This window comes from Cetorhinus maximus, chromosome 2, assembly GCF_964194155.1.
Source record: "Cetorhinus maximus chromosome 2, sCetMax3.hap1.1, whole genome shotgun sequence".
Taxonomy (NCBI): Eukaryota; Metazoa; Chordata; class Chondrichthyes; order Lamniformes; family Cetorhinidae; genus Cetorhinus; species Cetorhinus maximus.
The window spans coordinates 106,704,815-106,720,944 of NC_135880.1; positions in this window are offsets into that span (position 1 = coordinate 106,704,815).

Here is a 16,130-nt window from a genome sequence, read left to right on the forward strand (position 1 = left end):
GTAGACTGCAGAGCCCTCATGCCATGCAACAGAATACCATGCCCAAGGTGGATGCAGATCTTTCAAACTTTCATACTTGGTATGAAACATCTTTCACAGGCTTTCCAATTCATTGCACAATCATATGTGTGCCAAAAGGAGTTTCAATGGAAGGCTCAGCCTTTAAATTCATCCCTCCTCAGGAACAAAGCGTGTTTTGTGAGTCCCATATATCTCAAATGTATTTTAAAATGTCAAAGTGATTAAAAATGTAAAGTGAAATATTTCCTGCAGATAAACATGGATCTGACCTGAAATTTCATGACTCACACTAACAGAAAAAGTTTCCCAAAATTTCCACTTATTTCTACAAATGTGTACCAAAATTCCTGCAGAAATCATTTACTTATGTAAAACCAATGTAAAAGAAGAGTGAATGCAACTGTGTTATCTTCCATTCTAACTAATATGTTTTAAATGGCTGAACTTCGGCTTAAATTTAGATGACCACAAAAGATCCCTTGGCACTATTTCAAAGAGCAGGGCAGTTATCCCTAGTGTCCTAGACAATATTTATCCCTCAATCAACAGAACAAAAATGGATTATCTGGTCATTATCACATTGTTGCTTGTAGGAGCTTGCTGTGTTCAAATTGGGTGCGACGTTTCCTATATCGCGACAGTGACTATGATTCAACAGTATTTCATTGACTGTAAAGTGCTTTGTGAAAGCAGCTATATAAACGGAAGCCTTTTCTCTTTTCTTTTTTTTAGTAGTTCCAATAAGTAGTTCCTGTATGCTATCATTTTACTTCATTGTACATTTCTTAAAATATTCAAGCTTACTAATTTATTAAGCTTTGTTCTTCACTATGTTAACTGTTGATAAGTGCGACAAATTCCGGAAGACCAAATGTGAATTTGTGGAAACTATATTTGAGTAATAGTAGCAACTATCCTTATAATTGTATTGCTGAATTGGACAAATGCTTATTTAATTAGATATATTTTCAAAATCTCTTCCACCCAATGCTTTGATCACTAATTCACAGTCACATGATAACACCAAAGTAAGTGATTCTAAGAACTGTGGTATTTTCAAAACCTAAGTGCTTAAATGAAATTTTGTGACCACAGCTCTTGAGAAATTACAAGTACAAGTACAATTTGCACTAATGCATTTCTGTAGAGAATGCTCTGGATCTTGCAATTTATGTATTCAGATTGGATGCGAATTTAAATAAGTTGATGGTGCACTGAAAGGAAACTTTAAAAAAGTACTTGAATCTCTAGGACAAACACTGCAGTTTCTATTTAATATTTAAAAAGAAATTCTAAAAGCTTCAGAACAGTTAAATAAAGTTATTCCTTCAGTTGTATTGAGATCAGGTAACTTCATATCCTGCTGTGCCTAAATTTTGGGATGTAAATCTATGCCAGTAGTGCACACAACCATTTGAGTCATGAGGATCTTAGCAGCTATTCCTATTGGTTAGTGATGAAGCCAGACCAATCTGAGTGCAGCTAAAACAACACAATGCAGCAAACAGCAGCATTAGGAGAGACCTTCAGAAAAAAGAATATGTACAGACGAGTGTATATCACTACAGGACTACAGGGGATCTCACCTAAAACAGAAAGGGGTGGTGTTTTCATCCCCAAAACCATGTGCGTTTAGATTGGGTGGGATATGAATTTTTTTCAAATCTCAAGTGCAGCTCCAACCCACTCCCAAATCATGCACTTCTGGTTTTAACAGAGACAGGACAAGGACGGGCAACCAATCCACTCCTAGGAGACTGGTTGGTCATTTGAATATTACAATAGATGTTGCATGCCTCAGATTTAACCTATCTTCCAGGCTTAACCCAAGCCTCAACGAACCTAACAGCTTAAAAAAGGCAAGAACTACTTTTTGGAAAAGGTAAGTACCTTTACAGCACTGCTTGTGACCCAAAAGCAGTAGGAGTGCTTCCTCCCATCGCAAGTTTACCTTCATCTCTCATAGGAACATTGGTCCCCATATGGTTGGAGATGAGAACTCCTAGATTGGAGATTGGAATTCCCCCTCAGATGAAAGATCACCCCTCTACCCTAGGATTGCATCTTCTGGACTGGAGATCAATACCTTCTACCTGACATTGGACACCCCCTGTATTAGCAACCAAACCTGCTCCACAACCCCCACCCGTGCTACCACTAACCAAGTTGCAACCTCCTGGTGCACTCCTAGGCTATGGCCTCCTTTGGAACATCCCTTGCCTGACTGGGACACAAGCCTGTCAATCAGGCTGGCTTCCACGCAGGGAATTTGCTAGAATATAAAAGACATAGACCGTGACATTAAAATTGCAAAGATTACAGGGTGACTATAACTCCTGCCCCCCACCACTCACAAAACACACCCCAGCAAATATCAGGGCCACAGAATCTAACATATTCAACGTGGAAAGGAAAGTGGAAGAGGCCTGCTTTGAGCCTTGGCACTGCAGATCAGAAGCACCCGCAGAAGAAGAGGGAGTGGGGTACAGACTATTGTGCAAGATTTGCAATACAGCACACTACAACTGTATTCATAAACCCCTCTCCCCTGTCTCCTCCAATGTCATTTCCAGGGAGCTCATGCACTTCTTTGTCATAGAGATCAAGACCATCTGCTCAATTGTCTCTTCCATGTCCCTTCCTTCTCCTAGCCCACTGGGCCAAACTTCCCCTAAAGGTCCCCCCTGTCCTAGGCCTAAACTCACATTGATCTCTAGTTTCTCGCCTATCTATCCTCATGCCTTGTCTGAGCTAATTTTGTCCAAGACACATCTCTGCTTCCTCCACACTATTCCCACTAAACTGTTGACCACTCGCCTTCCACTCCTGGTCTCCCTGTTAGCCAATATTGTTAATGACTCGCCCTCTTTAGGTGTTGTCCCTCTTTCCCTTAAATCTGCCTTCATCTTCCCCCCCTTAAAAATTCAATCCTGGACCTTGCTGTCCTTTCAAACTTATGCCTCATGTCCAACCTCCTTTTCCTCTCCAAAGACCTTGGATGTGTTGTCCACCTCCAAAATCCTAACTGATCTTTCCCCAAGCTCCATATCTGAATCCTTCCAATCAGCTTTCCAACCCTGCTACTGGTGGCAGCCTTCCATCTTGTAAGAAGATGGTTTGCGCTATGGTGGTCAACTCTGTGTTAAGCATCATCTGATGGAGCTCAGGAGCACCACTCTGGCAGGACTGTCTCTGTCACATTTGCTGCAGAGAAAGACAGTGGGTTGAGAATGCATATGATTCGGTGGCCTCTTTTTTTCTCTGGGCCCTCTTCTCAGCCAGCTGAGCTTTTAGTTTCTGCTTGCCTCTTCCAATGCCCTTCCAAACAATCAGCCTGTAAAGGTCACAGCCCTCAGCAACTGTCCCTCAGCTGTCAGTGTTACTATCTGCCGTTTTCCTTTTGCTTGGAGGTGTTCTTGTAGTGGAGGTATGGATACCCAGGAGATCGTGACCCAGTGGCCAATTCTTTGGGTACATGGCCGTCATCCATCTGATGAATGTGGCCAAGCCAGTGCAGACATTGTTGACTTAGTAATGAGTGTCTACTGATAGGATCAGCACACCCTAGGACCTCAGAGTTGGTGACCGTGTCTTGTCAAGAGATGCCGAGGATATGCCTGAGACAGCAAGAGTGGAAACTGTTCAGCCTTTTCTCCAGCTTAGCATATGTTGTCCAGATCTCATTACTGTAGAGGAGTGCGCTGAGGACGCAGGCTTGGTAGGCTAGCAGTTTGGTGTTCTCGGTCAGGCTGCTGTTGTTCCACATTTTCTTACTCAACTTGGACATAACAGCTGCAGCTTTTGAGATGCATGTTGATTTCAGCATCAATTGCGATTGCTGATGATTGTGGAGCCTCGATACGTGAAGCTATCAACAACCTCCAGCATCACATTGTCAATGCTGACGGATGGTGATGTGGCAACATTCTGGACCATGATATTTGACTTGCTGATGCTGATGGTCAAACCAATGCTTTACCGGCATGAGAGAGTCTCTCTACTTGCTGCTGAAGATGTTCCTTAGTATAGAATGCTAGTGCGACATCATCTGCCTAGAGCACCTCTCTGATGAGGACCTGACGTACCTTTGTCTTGGGTCTCAGGCAAGGAAGACTGAACAGCTTTAGAACCATAGAACCATAGAAAAGTTACAGCACAGAAGGAGGCCATTCAGCCCATCTTGTCCATGCCAGCCCGAAGACACCCTTTCTAATCCCACCTTCTTGCACCCGGCCCATAGCCGTGCAGCTTACAGCACTTTATAGAACCATAGAAAAGTGGTATGTAAGCAGACACCTTCTGTAGATGACCTGAAGGCATATGACATCTGCTAAGAGAAGAATATGCCAAAGAGTGTCAGTACTTGAAGACAACCCTCTTTGACCCCACTGTAGATCTCAATGGGTTCCCAATGTTGCCCCATCATAGCTGACCTTACCCATCATATAGGCATAGAAAGAGGAGATCACATTGAGCAGCTTTGGTGGGCAGCCAAATTTCTCCAGCAGCTTAAATGGACTACCACGTTTGAATGTCTTGGTGAGATTGATAAAGGCAGTAGTGCTCTCCTTTGTTTGTGGCATTTCTCTTACAGCTGCCGGACTGAAAAAATCGTGTCAGTTGCTGATCTTCCAGTTCCAAAAGCACACTTGGCTTTAGGGTAGATGCATTCTACCAGGATCCAGGTAGGCAGTATGGCTGATATTGATATGAGGATGGCATTTCTACTTTGAACAAAAAAGCTTCAAGGGTTGCATCCTAACCCTGGTGCACACCACGCAGTGATTTGTATTACAGTCAGTGCTGTGGTAGCTGTGTGTATTGAGAATGCTATTTAGATAGTCATGTCTGGTGATGATCAGATTCAGCTGGTCCCATTGCTCTGATCTTCGATGTCTCCAGGACATCTTGTAACATGGTTTGTTCTGAAAGAAGGTTTTCGTTACACAAAGCTTGTGTTAACAGCAAAGCTCAAGTATCTCTGCCTGTTCCATTTATCTTTGCCAGGCTATAAGGTTCGAGAAAGGAGGGCCATGCCTCATGCTCCATACCCACTATTGCATTGAAATTCCCCCGTAGGCAAAGATGGTCTGGCTTAGGGATTCTGCTGATAACAGTGTCAAGCTCCTCATGGAGCTAATCTTTTACCTCTATAACACAACGTTGGAACATAGATACTTATGAGGTTAACTGGCCCTGTTTGAGTTGAGAGGCTGATGGAGGGAACACATTCTGAACTATTTGTGGGAGGGGTTCTATCATTGAGTAGCGAGTTCCTTAGAGTGAAGTTTATGCCTTGCTCATGCATTTCCTCTGAACTCTTCCCCTACCAGATGACCGTGTAATGTTTTTCTTTCAGTGATCTGCTCTCGACGAGCCTGGTCTCTTGTCTCTATGTCAACGTTCAACCTGTCAGCTCCATGTCATTCACGGCTGTCTTGCGTGTGTTATCAACCAGTTGCAAGTCATCTGTCAGTCCCATAAACATGGTCCTGACATTCCAACTTGCCAATTGAAGAGTTGGCATCGTCATTTTTACATTTGTTTTATTTGTTTGCCTGGTGCAATGGATTCCATCCACACGTTGAGCAGAAACTGTAGGCTCCATAGATCCATCGAAGCAGATGGAATTTGGCAGGTCAGCACCTTACTGGTCAGGGGCTGCCCAACTTGAGTGATGGTGGCTGACCAGTGGAATATGATGGTTCCTCCCACCGTCGGAGACAGCCCATAGTGCATGTTCACTATGCAAATCAATTTGGGCTTATCACTTGTAACTGCTGTCTTTTGTGTTTTCTTAATGCTGTACAGCGAAACCGGAGTGTTCTCACCAGGGTGCAAGCCTAGGCAAAGTTTTTGGAGACTCCGGGTGCCTAAAAGTCAGGGTCCCCTTCTCAACCCCTCCACTTGTGCCCAAAGGAATGCAAAGCACTACGTTTGGCATATGGCTTGGCTTCGGGTGTTGCTGGAAAGATGACATATTTAGACATCAGTCCGCCTTACTCCCTTAGCCTTCGACTCTCCTGCGGTACCCCCGAGGCAGTGGAGCTATTCGCCCATAGCAGGGGGTTCGGTTCATGAGTGCCAGAGCATGTCCACATGTCAGTGGGCCAGCACACTGCATATCTAGAGGACAAATCTCCTCCGAATTCCTCAGAAGCTTTACCCTGGGGACACGAAGGACACTGTTTCTATGTGTTGCCACAAGGAGGCACAACTGAGGACTTGCTAGTGGAGAGGCTGTGTACTGACGGAGAGACTTACACATTTGGTTCTCTTTTTCACATTTCTGCATGCCAGTGGTGTGGCCTGAAAATGAGAAGCAAACTAGCACACAAGAGTGGAAAGCAGGTTAACTCTCTTCACCCACACGCTAGATGGATCACATCAACATGTTGGACACACTGCTCAGGCTACAGTACCAAAGTAAAGTCACAAATGACATCTTATGTGACTGTGATAAAGTTAAAATTTCCCATCGTCATCCTTCTCAATCTGTCTGCAGCCTTAGATATGGTTTTGATTTTAAAATTCTCAAATCCCTCAATGGCCCCACCTCTTCCTACCTTTGAAGTCTCCTCCAACCCCAAAATCTTCCAAGATATCTGCGCTCATCTAATTCTGGTCTCTTGAGCATCCCCGATTTTAACCGCTCCACCATTTCAGCCATGCATTTGGTTGCTTTGACCCTAACTCTGGAAATCTCTCCCTAAACCTTTCTGCCTCTCTACGTCACTTTCCTCCTTTAAGACTCTTTTTAAAACCTACCTCTTTGACTAAGCTTCTAGTCATTTGACCTAATATCTCCTTTTGTGGCCTGTTATGACCGAGCAGTTGGTAAAGCTGAGTTATTAAAAAAATCCCAGAAGGAAACTTTCAACAACCGTCATAAACTATACTTGTAAGTAGTGTGTTTGAGGTGTGACTCTAAATCCAGGAATCAGACCACCAGTTCTCGAGGTTTTACATTAAACTAAATGAAACATTTTATTAATTTACACAGGTGCAAACATATCTACACAAGGCTACAAATTACTACTATCATAACTTCTAACAAATTCACAAACTAATCTCCATTAAGGCAACAGCAACCCATAGACTTAACCAAACACCAGGCAAAACATTTTCACCTTACAAATTCAAAATGAGGTTCTTTTGACTTTGCTTCCTGTGGAGACAGTTGGAGGCTTACAGTTGCTTTTGATCTCACATTGCCTCTGCCCTGCACACACAAAACTGCTGAAGTTAAACCTAGCGCAGCCCATTGAATGTAAATTCTCATTACCAACCTATGAACCAAACCTCTCTAACAATAAAACCGCTTTCATAGTACCAATTTTGTTAGTAATATAAACATATTGCTTGATATGTGCTAGCTAGGTGGTAGTTTTCACCCCACTTCTTGAATGCTGTATTCAAAAATGCAAATGCACTCTATCGCTCTAACATATCTAAACTAGTACACATCAAAGCACCCAGACTAGCTGGCTTTAATCCAATTAAGACACACCCACAGACTAAACTTCTATTTTAAATGAAAATATTTTCCAATAATATTATATACATTAATATTATTAGTTTTATATTAGTGTTAAATACACTATACAGATATAAGTTGTTGTTGGAGCGTTATAGGGATTTGCTGGACAGCATAGTCACTAGAATAGACAAAGTTTTCTAGTACAGTGACTATATTAGATCTTGTGGTTACAGTAACATGGGGCAATGTTGTAAAGTGTTGTGGCTATGTCCATATCTGACACAGGTCTACATTTCAAATCGCTCTGAGGATACAGCTTCCAGATCTTGGAATGAAATTGCAGTCATCAATAATGAAAGGCTTCAGAGGTCAGGAATGTCATTCAATCTGATCACAGCCAGACTAATGACAGCATACGGCTTCAGCAATATAGTGCAGAGTCAACAAAATGATAAAGAGCCTATGATATTCCAAAAGGTAAGCACTATCCTATTGCCGTGCCTCATTCAGTGACACTGAACCCTCCCTTGAGATTGCTCATGACATTCTGTGGCCCAGACATCAGATCTGCAGTCCAAATTTTACATTGCCCTTTTAGATGTGATTCCTATTTTCAATGGCATTGCTACCAAGGAAGAATCACAAAGGGGGCAATCAAAAACATATTTATAGCATACAGATGCTCTATGCTATCCAAGAGAAGTATTAATCTCTTTATTTTAATACTTCCCTTATTTGAAACAGTTTGCTAGCTCCATTAGAATAGTGTTATCCTGTTTATCTTAAATTGGTTAGTGACACACAATCCAGCCTTTCGAGCTTTTTTATAGACCTCAATCAGGTCTCCTCTAAGTCAAATCTGTTCTAGAATAAATAGATGCAGTTCTTTAAGCCTGAGGCTCTCGAAGCTAGGAATCATTCTTGCAGCTTTCCTTTGACTTTTTTCCAAGGCCACAATATTACCCAGTATGTATGAGGACCAAACTGTGCATAGTACTCTAAACGCAGTCTAACAACGATCTGTAACAATAGAAAGGTCTCCTTTGATTTGCATGAAATGATTTTTGATACAACCTTGTTTGTTTTAGCTGCAGATTCTCTACATTGGTTGTGAAACTTCAGTTACCTGTGTGTAATAACAGCTAAAGTATTTTCTCCCTCAGCCATCTTCAGTATCGTTGTTGTAAATTATGTATATTCTAAAAAGAAACACTTGTATTTATATATACCCTTGGATGACCTCGGGATGTTCCAGCACAGTTTACAGCCAATGAAATACTTTTGAAATACACACATTGTTGTAGTGTGGGAAATGCAGCATATAATTTACACACCCAAGCTCTTATATACAACAAAGAGATAATGACCAGATAGTCCATTTTTCTGTGATTTCGGTTGAGGGATAAACAATGGCTAGAGCACCAGGGAAAGCTCCCCTGCTCTTCGCCAAAATAGCTCCATAGAATCTTTTACGTCCACAATGAGAGGGTGGATACGACCTCAGTTCCATACCTCACTGAAAGCCAGCATCTCTGACAGCGAACCAATTCTTCAGGGCTGCACTGGACTATCAGCCTTGATTTTTGTGCTCAAGTCTTGAACCTATAATCTACTGACTCAGAGGCAAGAGTGTTACCAACTGATGCACAGTTAACATCTTAAATGCTAGTCTTACATACATACATGATACTGCATTTATCTAGGTTAAATTCCATTTGCCATTGTTTAGCCCATTCCCCACCACACCTAAAACTCTTTGCATTATGTTGTAGTCCTCTATGGTTGTAAACCTTCAACGCACTACAGTGTTATCTACAAATTCACTGACCAATAAAACACATTAAGGATTTGTATGCTAATATCATGTAATATTTTTATTCACAAAGAGTTAGGAACAAATTGTTATGTGAATATATATCCTGAGGTGTCACATTTACTGCTGCACTGTAGTCATGTACCGAGTAACACTGCATTTCTCCAGTCACATGGAGAAATGTCAGAAGCACACTCTGTTATGTCTTCCAGTTAACCATAATTAGAAATAATTACACTTTAGACTCAAAATGCTGGAGCCTCATTGGCTGTGTTTCTTGCTGCTCTCCACTTGGCTGGTAGACAGCACCTGCTGCTGCTGTGTATTTCTGTACTTCTGGCATACATTGGGTGTAGGCACCACTCTTTCGATGTCTTTGTAGATGCCTATAGGGTACACAGCTGATCTGACTCTGAGCTTACATTGATCCATTTCCATGTAGCTTTCATGTATCTTCTGAAGAAATTCTTCCTGCATCATTTTGGGTATGATTATTCTGGACCCGGCGAGCAGGACACCATCTTCTAGTGAAATGACTGCTAAGGCTAATCTGCACCCAGAAGGTTCTTCTCCAAATAAAACAGGCTACCTAAGACAATTGAGTTTTAGATAAGTTGCTGGCTCGGGATTTCCTCTGTGTTTTCTCTCTGCTTATGATATTTGTTTGCTTTCAAAGGAGGCAACATTGTTTTTTATTTGGTTGCCAGGTGCAGTGACACTGGGCGAGTTTCTCCAAGGTCTTGAAGTCGATATCAAAACTCCTAACTGAAGCCTTCAGAGTGTTCATGTAGCATTTCCTTTGACTGGCCTGAAAGCAGACACCAGATTCAAGCTTCTCAAAGAAGATTCGCTTTGGGTAAGCAAGTGTCAGAATTCTGATTACCTGACCAGCCCAACTCAACGGTGACTGTCTCAATATGGCATGGATGCTTGGCATGCCAGCTTGGGAGAGCACCTCAGTGTTTGGTATTTTGTTCTGCCCTCTGATTCTCAGAAGCTTCCAAAGGCAGGTCAAGTGAAAGTGGTTGAGTTTCTTGGCATGGTGCTGCAGTCCAAGTCTCGCATGCGCAGAACAGAGTGAGCAGGACTATTGCTCTATAGATTTTCAGTTTGGTGGGCAGACTCACTCCTCTTGGTTCCCATATTGATGTTTGAAGTTTGCTGAAGGCGGCACTAGCTTTGGCAATTCTTGCATGTGCCTTGTTGGAATTTCCTGTTAGCCATTGACCTGTGCACTAGCTGTCGGTTCAGAGCTGGACCTGCAATGTAGCATGAACTTGTTCTCCAATGCATGTGACAACTTTGGCCTTACAATCAGCATGAAGAAAACTGAAGTAACATACTAGCCTGCTCCAGGGAAGCTCTATCTTGAGCCCAAGGTTTCAGTCCACGACCAGAACCTCTTAGCAGTGGATAAGTTCACTTATCTCAGCAGCACACTCTCTCGAGCTGTCCATCTTGACAAGACATATGATATATTCATTTCTTTAATGTTGAATGGGAAGAGCTGAATTGACAGGGACCAATGGGAGATGTGAAGGGATGCTTTGTTGTTTGCAGTTCCTGGTGTTTGTGGCTTTGGAAGGACAAAAGTACCTTTTGAATGAGTTTGTGAGATGTGAACCTCACAATAATGAGAACAGCAATGTGCACCACTGATGTTGGATTCCCCTCATCACCTTTCGCCTCCCCGTCTTCCTCCTCCTCCTCAAAATCTTCCAAAGATGTTCCACACCTTGGTCCTCCTGCAAGTCTAACCCTCACTGCTGGGCAATGTTGTGCAGAGTGCAGCACACCACGATCATTCTGGAATTCCTGGTTACTGTGTATTGAGGGATATCTCCAGATCTGTCCAGGCACCTGAAGTGCATCTTTATCATGATAATGGCTTGTTCAATGACACATCCAATGGTTATATGGCATTCACTGTACTGCTCCTGGGCCTCATTCTTCAGGTTTCTAAGAGTGTCATCAGCAACATTTAAAGTGGATATCCCATGGGCTGAATAATATGGTGGTGTGCCAGTGATGGGTTCTGCACCTGGAAGCCGGTGGCGTTCTGATTTCCCAGGCCCGCTGTCGGAGCACGCCCAATGATAATTGCCACCAATTAATGGCAAGGGCGGGTGATAGGCCTTCATCCTGCCCAATGAGTGCTGGAGGGTGAGATGTCTGGTCTCAAAGGTAGCAGGCCATGACCCAAAATAAGGTTATGGCCAGCACTTTAAAGGGCCCCGTGGCACAGGAGATGAGCAATCTTGAGGACTCATTGTCCAGGCAAGAAGACTTGTGCAGTTTTCAGTCTTGCAAGGTAAGTGCATTTAAATTTTAGTTAATCTCTGCAAACCTCGTCTCTCTTCATCAGTGGCATAATTTTTAAAATTGCAACAAGTTGTGAGAAGGGCTTGGTCCCAGTGCCGTAAAAGGCTCAATGACCTAATGAGATCGCCCAGGGTGAGTATGGCCACAGTATGAACAGTCTTGGTCCAGTGTGCTACAGGTCTTACTAGTGAATGTAGAAGTTAATTGAGGATTGCTGCTCCTCAAGGGCAGCATGATTCCAGAAGGACACAGCTGTCCTAGACCAGGCCATTGTGCATTTCAAGCAGTGGTCTAGTTATAGGGTGGTTGGTTTGCTGGATGACCTTATGACACATGAGCATAGTCTCAGGCTGGCATGCACTGTACTGATAATTGGTTGGAGGCATACCGTATGATTGTTTGAAACTTTTGATGAATGCTTTGTATCAAACTCTTTCAGGAGATGCGAGCCCACAATGCCCGCAAGAGAGCCCTTACTGGTAGGGGTGTTCCGAATCTTGAAGTCCTGATTCCTTTTGAAGAGGAAGTGCTGGCGCTTTTGGAGCCTGACTCCTCCAGGAGCATAGGTAGAGGTGAGATTGAAGGAAGGCCTGGTTCTGGTGAGATAGCAAAAGGCTTAGACTGATTGAAAAGGGGAGATGGCTAGTGAAAGTTTAATGGAGGGTAGGCATTATCCAATGTGGCTGGTGCATATAGTTCATACATTGGAACCTTGACAAGCTTCATCACCTGAAGCTTCACATCATTATTCAAGGGTATTGTGTATGCGGACTGTAATCACTCATGTTGGACAGTGAAATGGTCGATGTGCATCAGGTGATAGGGCTGATGTGGCAACATTTTGGATACCCGATTTCCCCCTTACTGATGTCTCTCTGTCAATGGAGATGTCTCTTCAGCACAAGCTGTGCCAGAAACCATACAGCAACCTCTGTCCGAGGATGAGGAGGAATCCTCAGAGGATGCAGCATCACATCCTCTCACACCACCCAGCACCATCGCAGAGGGTTTCTGAGTTCCCCTTGATCCTTGAGGTCTGACACCACTCTGACCCCTTCATGCAACACCACAGCATCCTGATCCTCCCTGTGTTCCCTTCTTCCTCTAACCCTTCTCCTCCTCCTTATCCTTCTCTCCTCCTCACTGGAGGTTGTGTCTCCAACTGAGACCACAATGCCCATTTGTTTCAGAGATATTATACCCCTGGGAAATGGTCAGTTAAAAAAAATCAAGCACTCAGGAGAGCTATCTGAATCACAGGAAAGTCTTCCAACTCAAACAATCTCCAAATGGATAGTCTGCTCATTCACATGTGCCTCCCTGCAGTCACTGTCATGTTAACTGCAAAGCTGAGACTCTGGGCTCAGTTGTGGTTTATAAACCCACCCAAACAAGCTTAATCATTAAAAAACAGATTCCCCACATGGCTGGATTCTTACCCTGTAGATGTATTATTGCCTTCAGAGCATATTATTGCTCTTAGTTGGGTTGTTAAAACTTTAATGACTTTCCAAATTGATATTTAAAAAATACGGGCGGGTTTATGACTTTTAGCTCTGCCCACATAATGTATTATCGCAAACCAGCATGATGATGTCATCACCCTCACCCCATATTATGTTCGGTACTGCGGGAACGTTCCCAGGAGCGTATTATCTAGGTCCTCGTCTCCAACCAGCCAGTCAGTAACTCTACTTCAAGGTGTGAAGAGATTAGGGAAGGTGAGCTGCCTCAAGACAAAAAACATAGAGGTGCCTACGTGGAAATCTTGCGCACACCTGCGTAAAGATCTTTCTGTGGTTGCACACCAGCTACACATTGATGGAGTTGGCAAAGACTCCTGGATGATCCATGGATGCCTTAATTGTTGTATGTGCAGTTGACAATGTCTTGCACCTGTGAGAAGCTAGTCAGAGCTGCAAACCTGAGGGCCCACTCTTTCTGGCTGGCACTGTCGCAGGCAAAATTGAGATTATTGCGGTGCTATCAAACAAGCCATTAGTCACTCGCCTTATGCATTTGTGGATAGCCGTTAGAGCACCTGGGAGGCCTCCAGTATATTCACCAATTGCTTATTAGGATAAAAGCTTAATTAGGAAATGCTCCTGTTTAATTACTACTACCCTGTAATTCCGAGAATATCTATAAACATGTGTTTGTTTTGTTTTATTTTTGTATGAACAGAAGAGGCAGTTATGCCTGGGAAGTGCAGCTAATATTAGGAAAGGGATAGGAAGATAAGTTGGAGAAGCAGAGGCTTGAGGAGGGGATGTCAATTCTGCACCCCAACTGGTGGGGTGATAGGGTGTAAAGAGAGGATGTCTCTAGCCAGGATCATTAGGCTATCAAGATGTAAAAGATGTTTACTTTTTATTGCCACAGCTGAACTCTCAGTTATACCTTGTAAATAGCTGCTCAGATACTGTAATGTATCAAGTCTCACATATGTTGAATAAAGTATGATTACTGTCACCAGGATGAGTCAACGTTGAATAATTGGCTATTAAGGTTTATCAAAAGAAAACCTAACGCCACTGATTTTGAGATCCAGCAACTGTCTCTGGTAGAAACCTGGAAGGATCTGGAGGTAAAAAACATGAGAGCAGTGGTGACTTTGCCAGCCACTGGTAAAGTATGGTCACCAGGTCCAATTGGCAGCAGCTGTTGTTCTAGCAGGCTGCAAATGTCTGCCACCACAGTGACAGCCTTTGACCTAGAAGCAGTACCAACAGGAATGAAGTTAAGACCAGAAGCCGTGTGGCCGACAGGCACAAAGGAGAGCTGGAGGCAGAAAGCAATCAGCACATAGACGCATGCACAAAGAAGTTATCAAACTCCTGATGTGTTTAAGAGCAAAGGTCAGGTTTCTGTTTTGGAATAAAAAGAAAAATAGAATTCCAGAAATATTTGGGGAAGTGATTTACAACCAAGCTAAAAGGAACTGAATCCTAAAAGTGGTGTGAATAACTCAGGGAGGCGAAAGATCTGAGAGTTTGTATCAGATGTCCAGATTGTGAACCAGGTATTGTTGGTTGGTTGGTTAAAAAAGAACGCTGGAAAGCTACATCATCAGGACTAATGTGAACTAAGTGAGAAACTATTCGTAGGCATGTATCCTATTGAGTATCTGGAGATCTTGGATGGAATATGGCTGCCAGTGAACGCAACTCAAGGGCCGAATCAATTGAGTGGGAAAGTGAGAGACTCTATGTACCAGAGACCAAGTTGGAAAGAGAAGATATTGCACATGGTGCCACATTTGTAAGGAAATTATGCAGGTGCTTGTGGTTGCAAAAGAAGTATCTTTGTTTATCGACAAAGAGAAATTTACCTTTTTTATTTGGAGTATCATTTGCCTGTTAATTCATGTGCAACTTGTGTTGTTTCTGATTCAGGCAAAAGTAAGAGCTACAAAAAGTGAAATCTTGTTAGTAATTTCTTCATGTGAAGGTCATTCAGTAAACTTGTTTTTATTCTTTCATGGAATGTGGGTGTCACTGGGAAGGCCAACATTTTTTGCCCATTCCTAATTGCTCTTGAACTGAATGGCTTGCTAGGCTATTGCAGAGGACAGTTAAGTTTCAACCACATTGCTATGGGTCTGGAGTCACATGTAGGCCAGATTAGTTCTGGTTGGCAACTTTCCTTCTCTAAAGGACACTAGTGAACCAGATGGGTTTTTATAACAATCAATTATAGTTGCCATTACTGAGATTAGATTTATATTCCAAATTATTAATGATTTAAATTGCCCAGCTGCCATGGTGAGATTTGAACCCATTTCCCCAGAGCATTAGCCTGGGCATTTGGATTACTAGTCCAATAACATTACCACTACACCACTATCTTCCCCTAAATTATTTTGGATTATGGTTTCCCCACCTGGTGTGACATCCTGAGACTCATGAGATGCTGGTGATCAGAAATGTTGAAGTAGTTTATCCTCTGCCTGTAGACTGTGTACCAGGTAGTGCCCCCGGAGAGCTGTACCTCCTCTTTCCCCTGTGAAGCTGTAAGTATGTGAGCAGCATGCTTCTGCTTCGGCTGCTGCTGTTGGTCATCTGCGCCCTCATCTAACATCCAATCTAAGGTAGCATAAACGGCACCCAGGCTATCCTGATAGCTAAGTGCCAAAGTGTGGATGAGACCACCAAACTTCCAAAGTGTAGATGACACCTGCAAAGTGTTGAAGTAACCTCTCAGCACAATTTTTATGAACAAACCCTTTCCCACAAGCAGGTAAGAAAGCAGGTGCCAGTACTGAATATTTATTGGCATATATCTGTAAAATTGCTCCATCCCCCTCAGCACTTGCCCTGCGTTCACAGGTGAGTTCCAAGAAGCCTTGGAAACTGACCCAAAAGCCTATGTCAGTATCGGTCTAAATGAGTGATTAACACATGTTAAGTGGCAACTCACCTCTTCCTAGGGGTTGCCCACACACAGCCTATTGTTAGTTGGAGTTGACTTCCTGATGTGTGGTCAATTTCATTG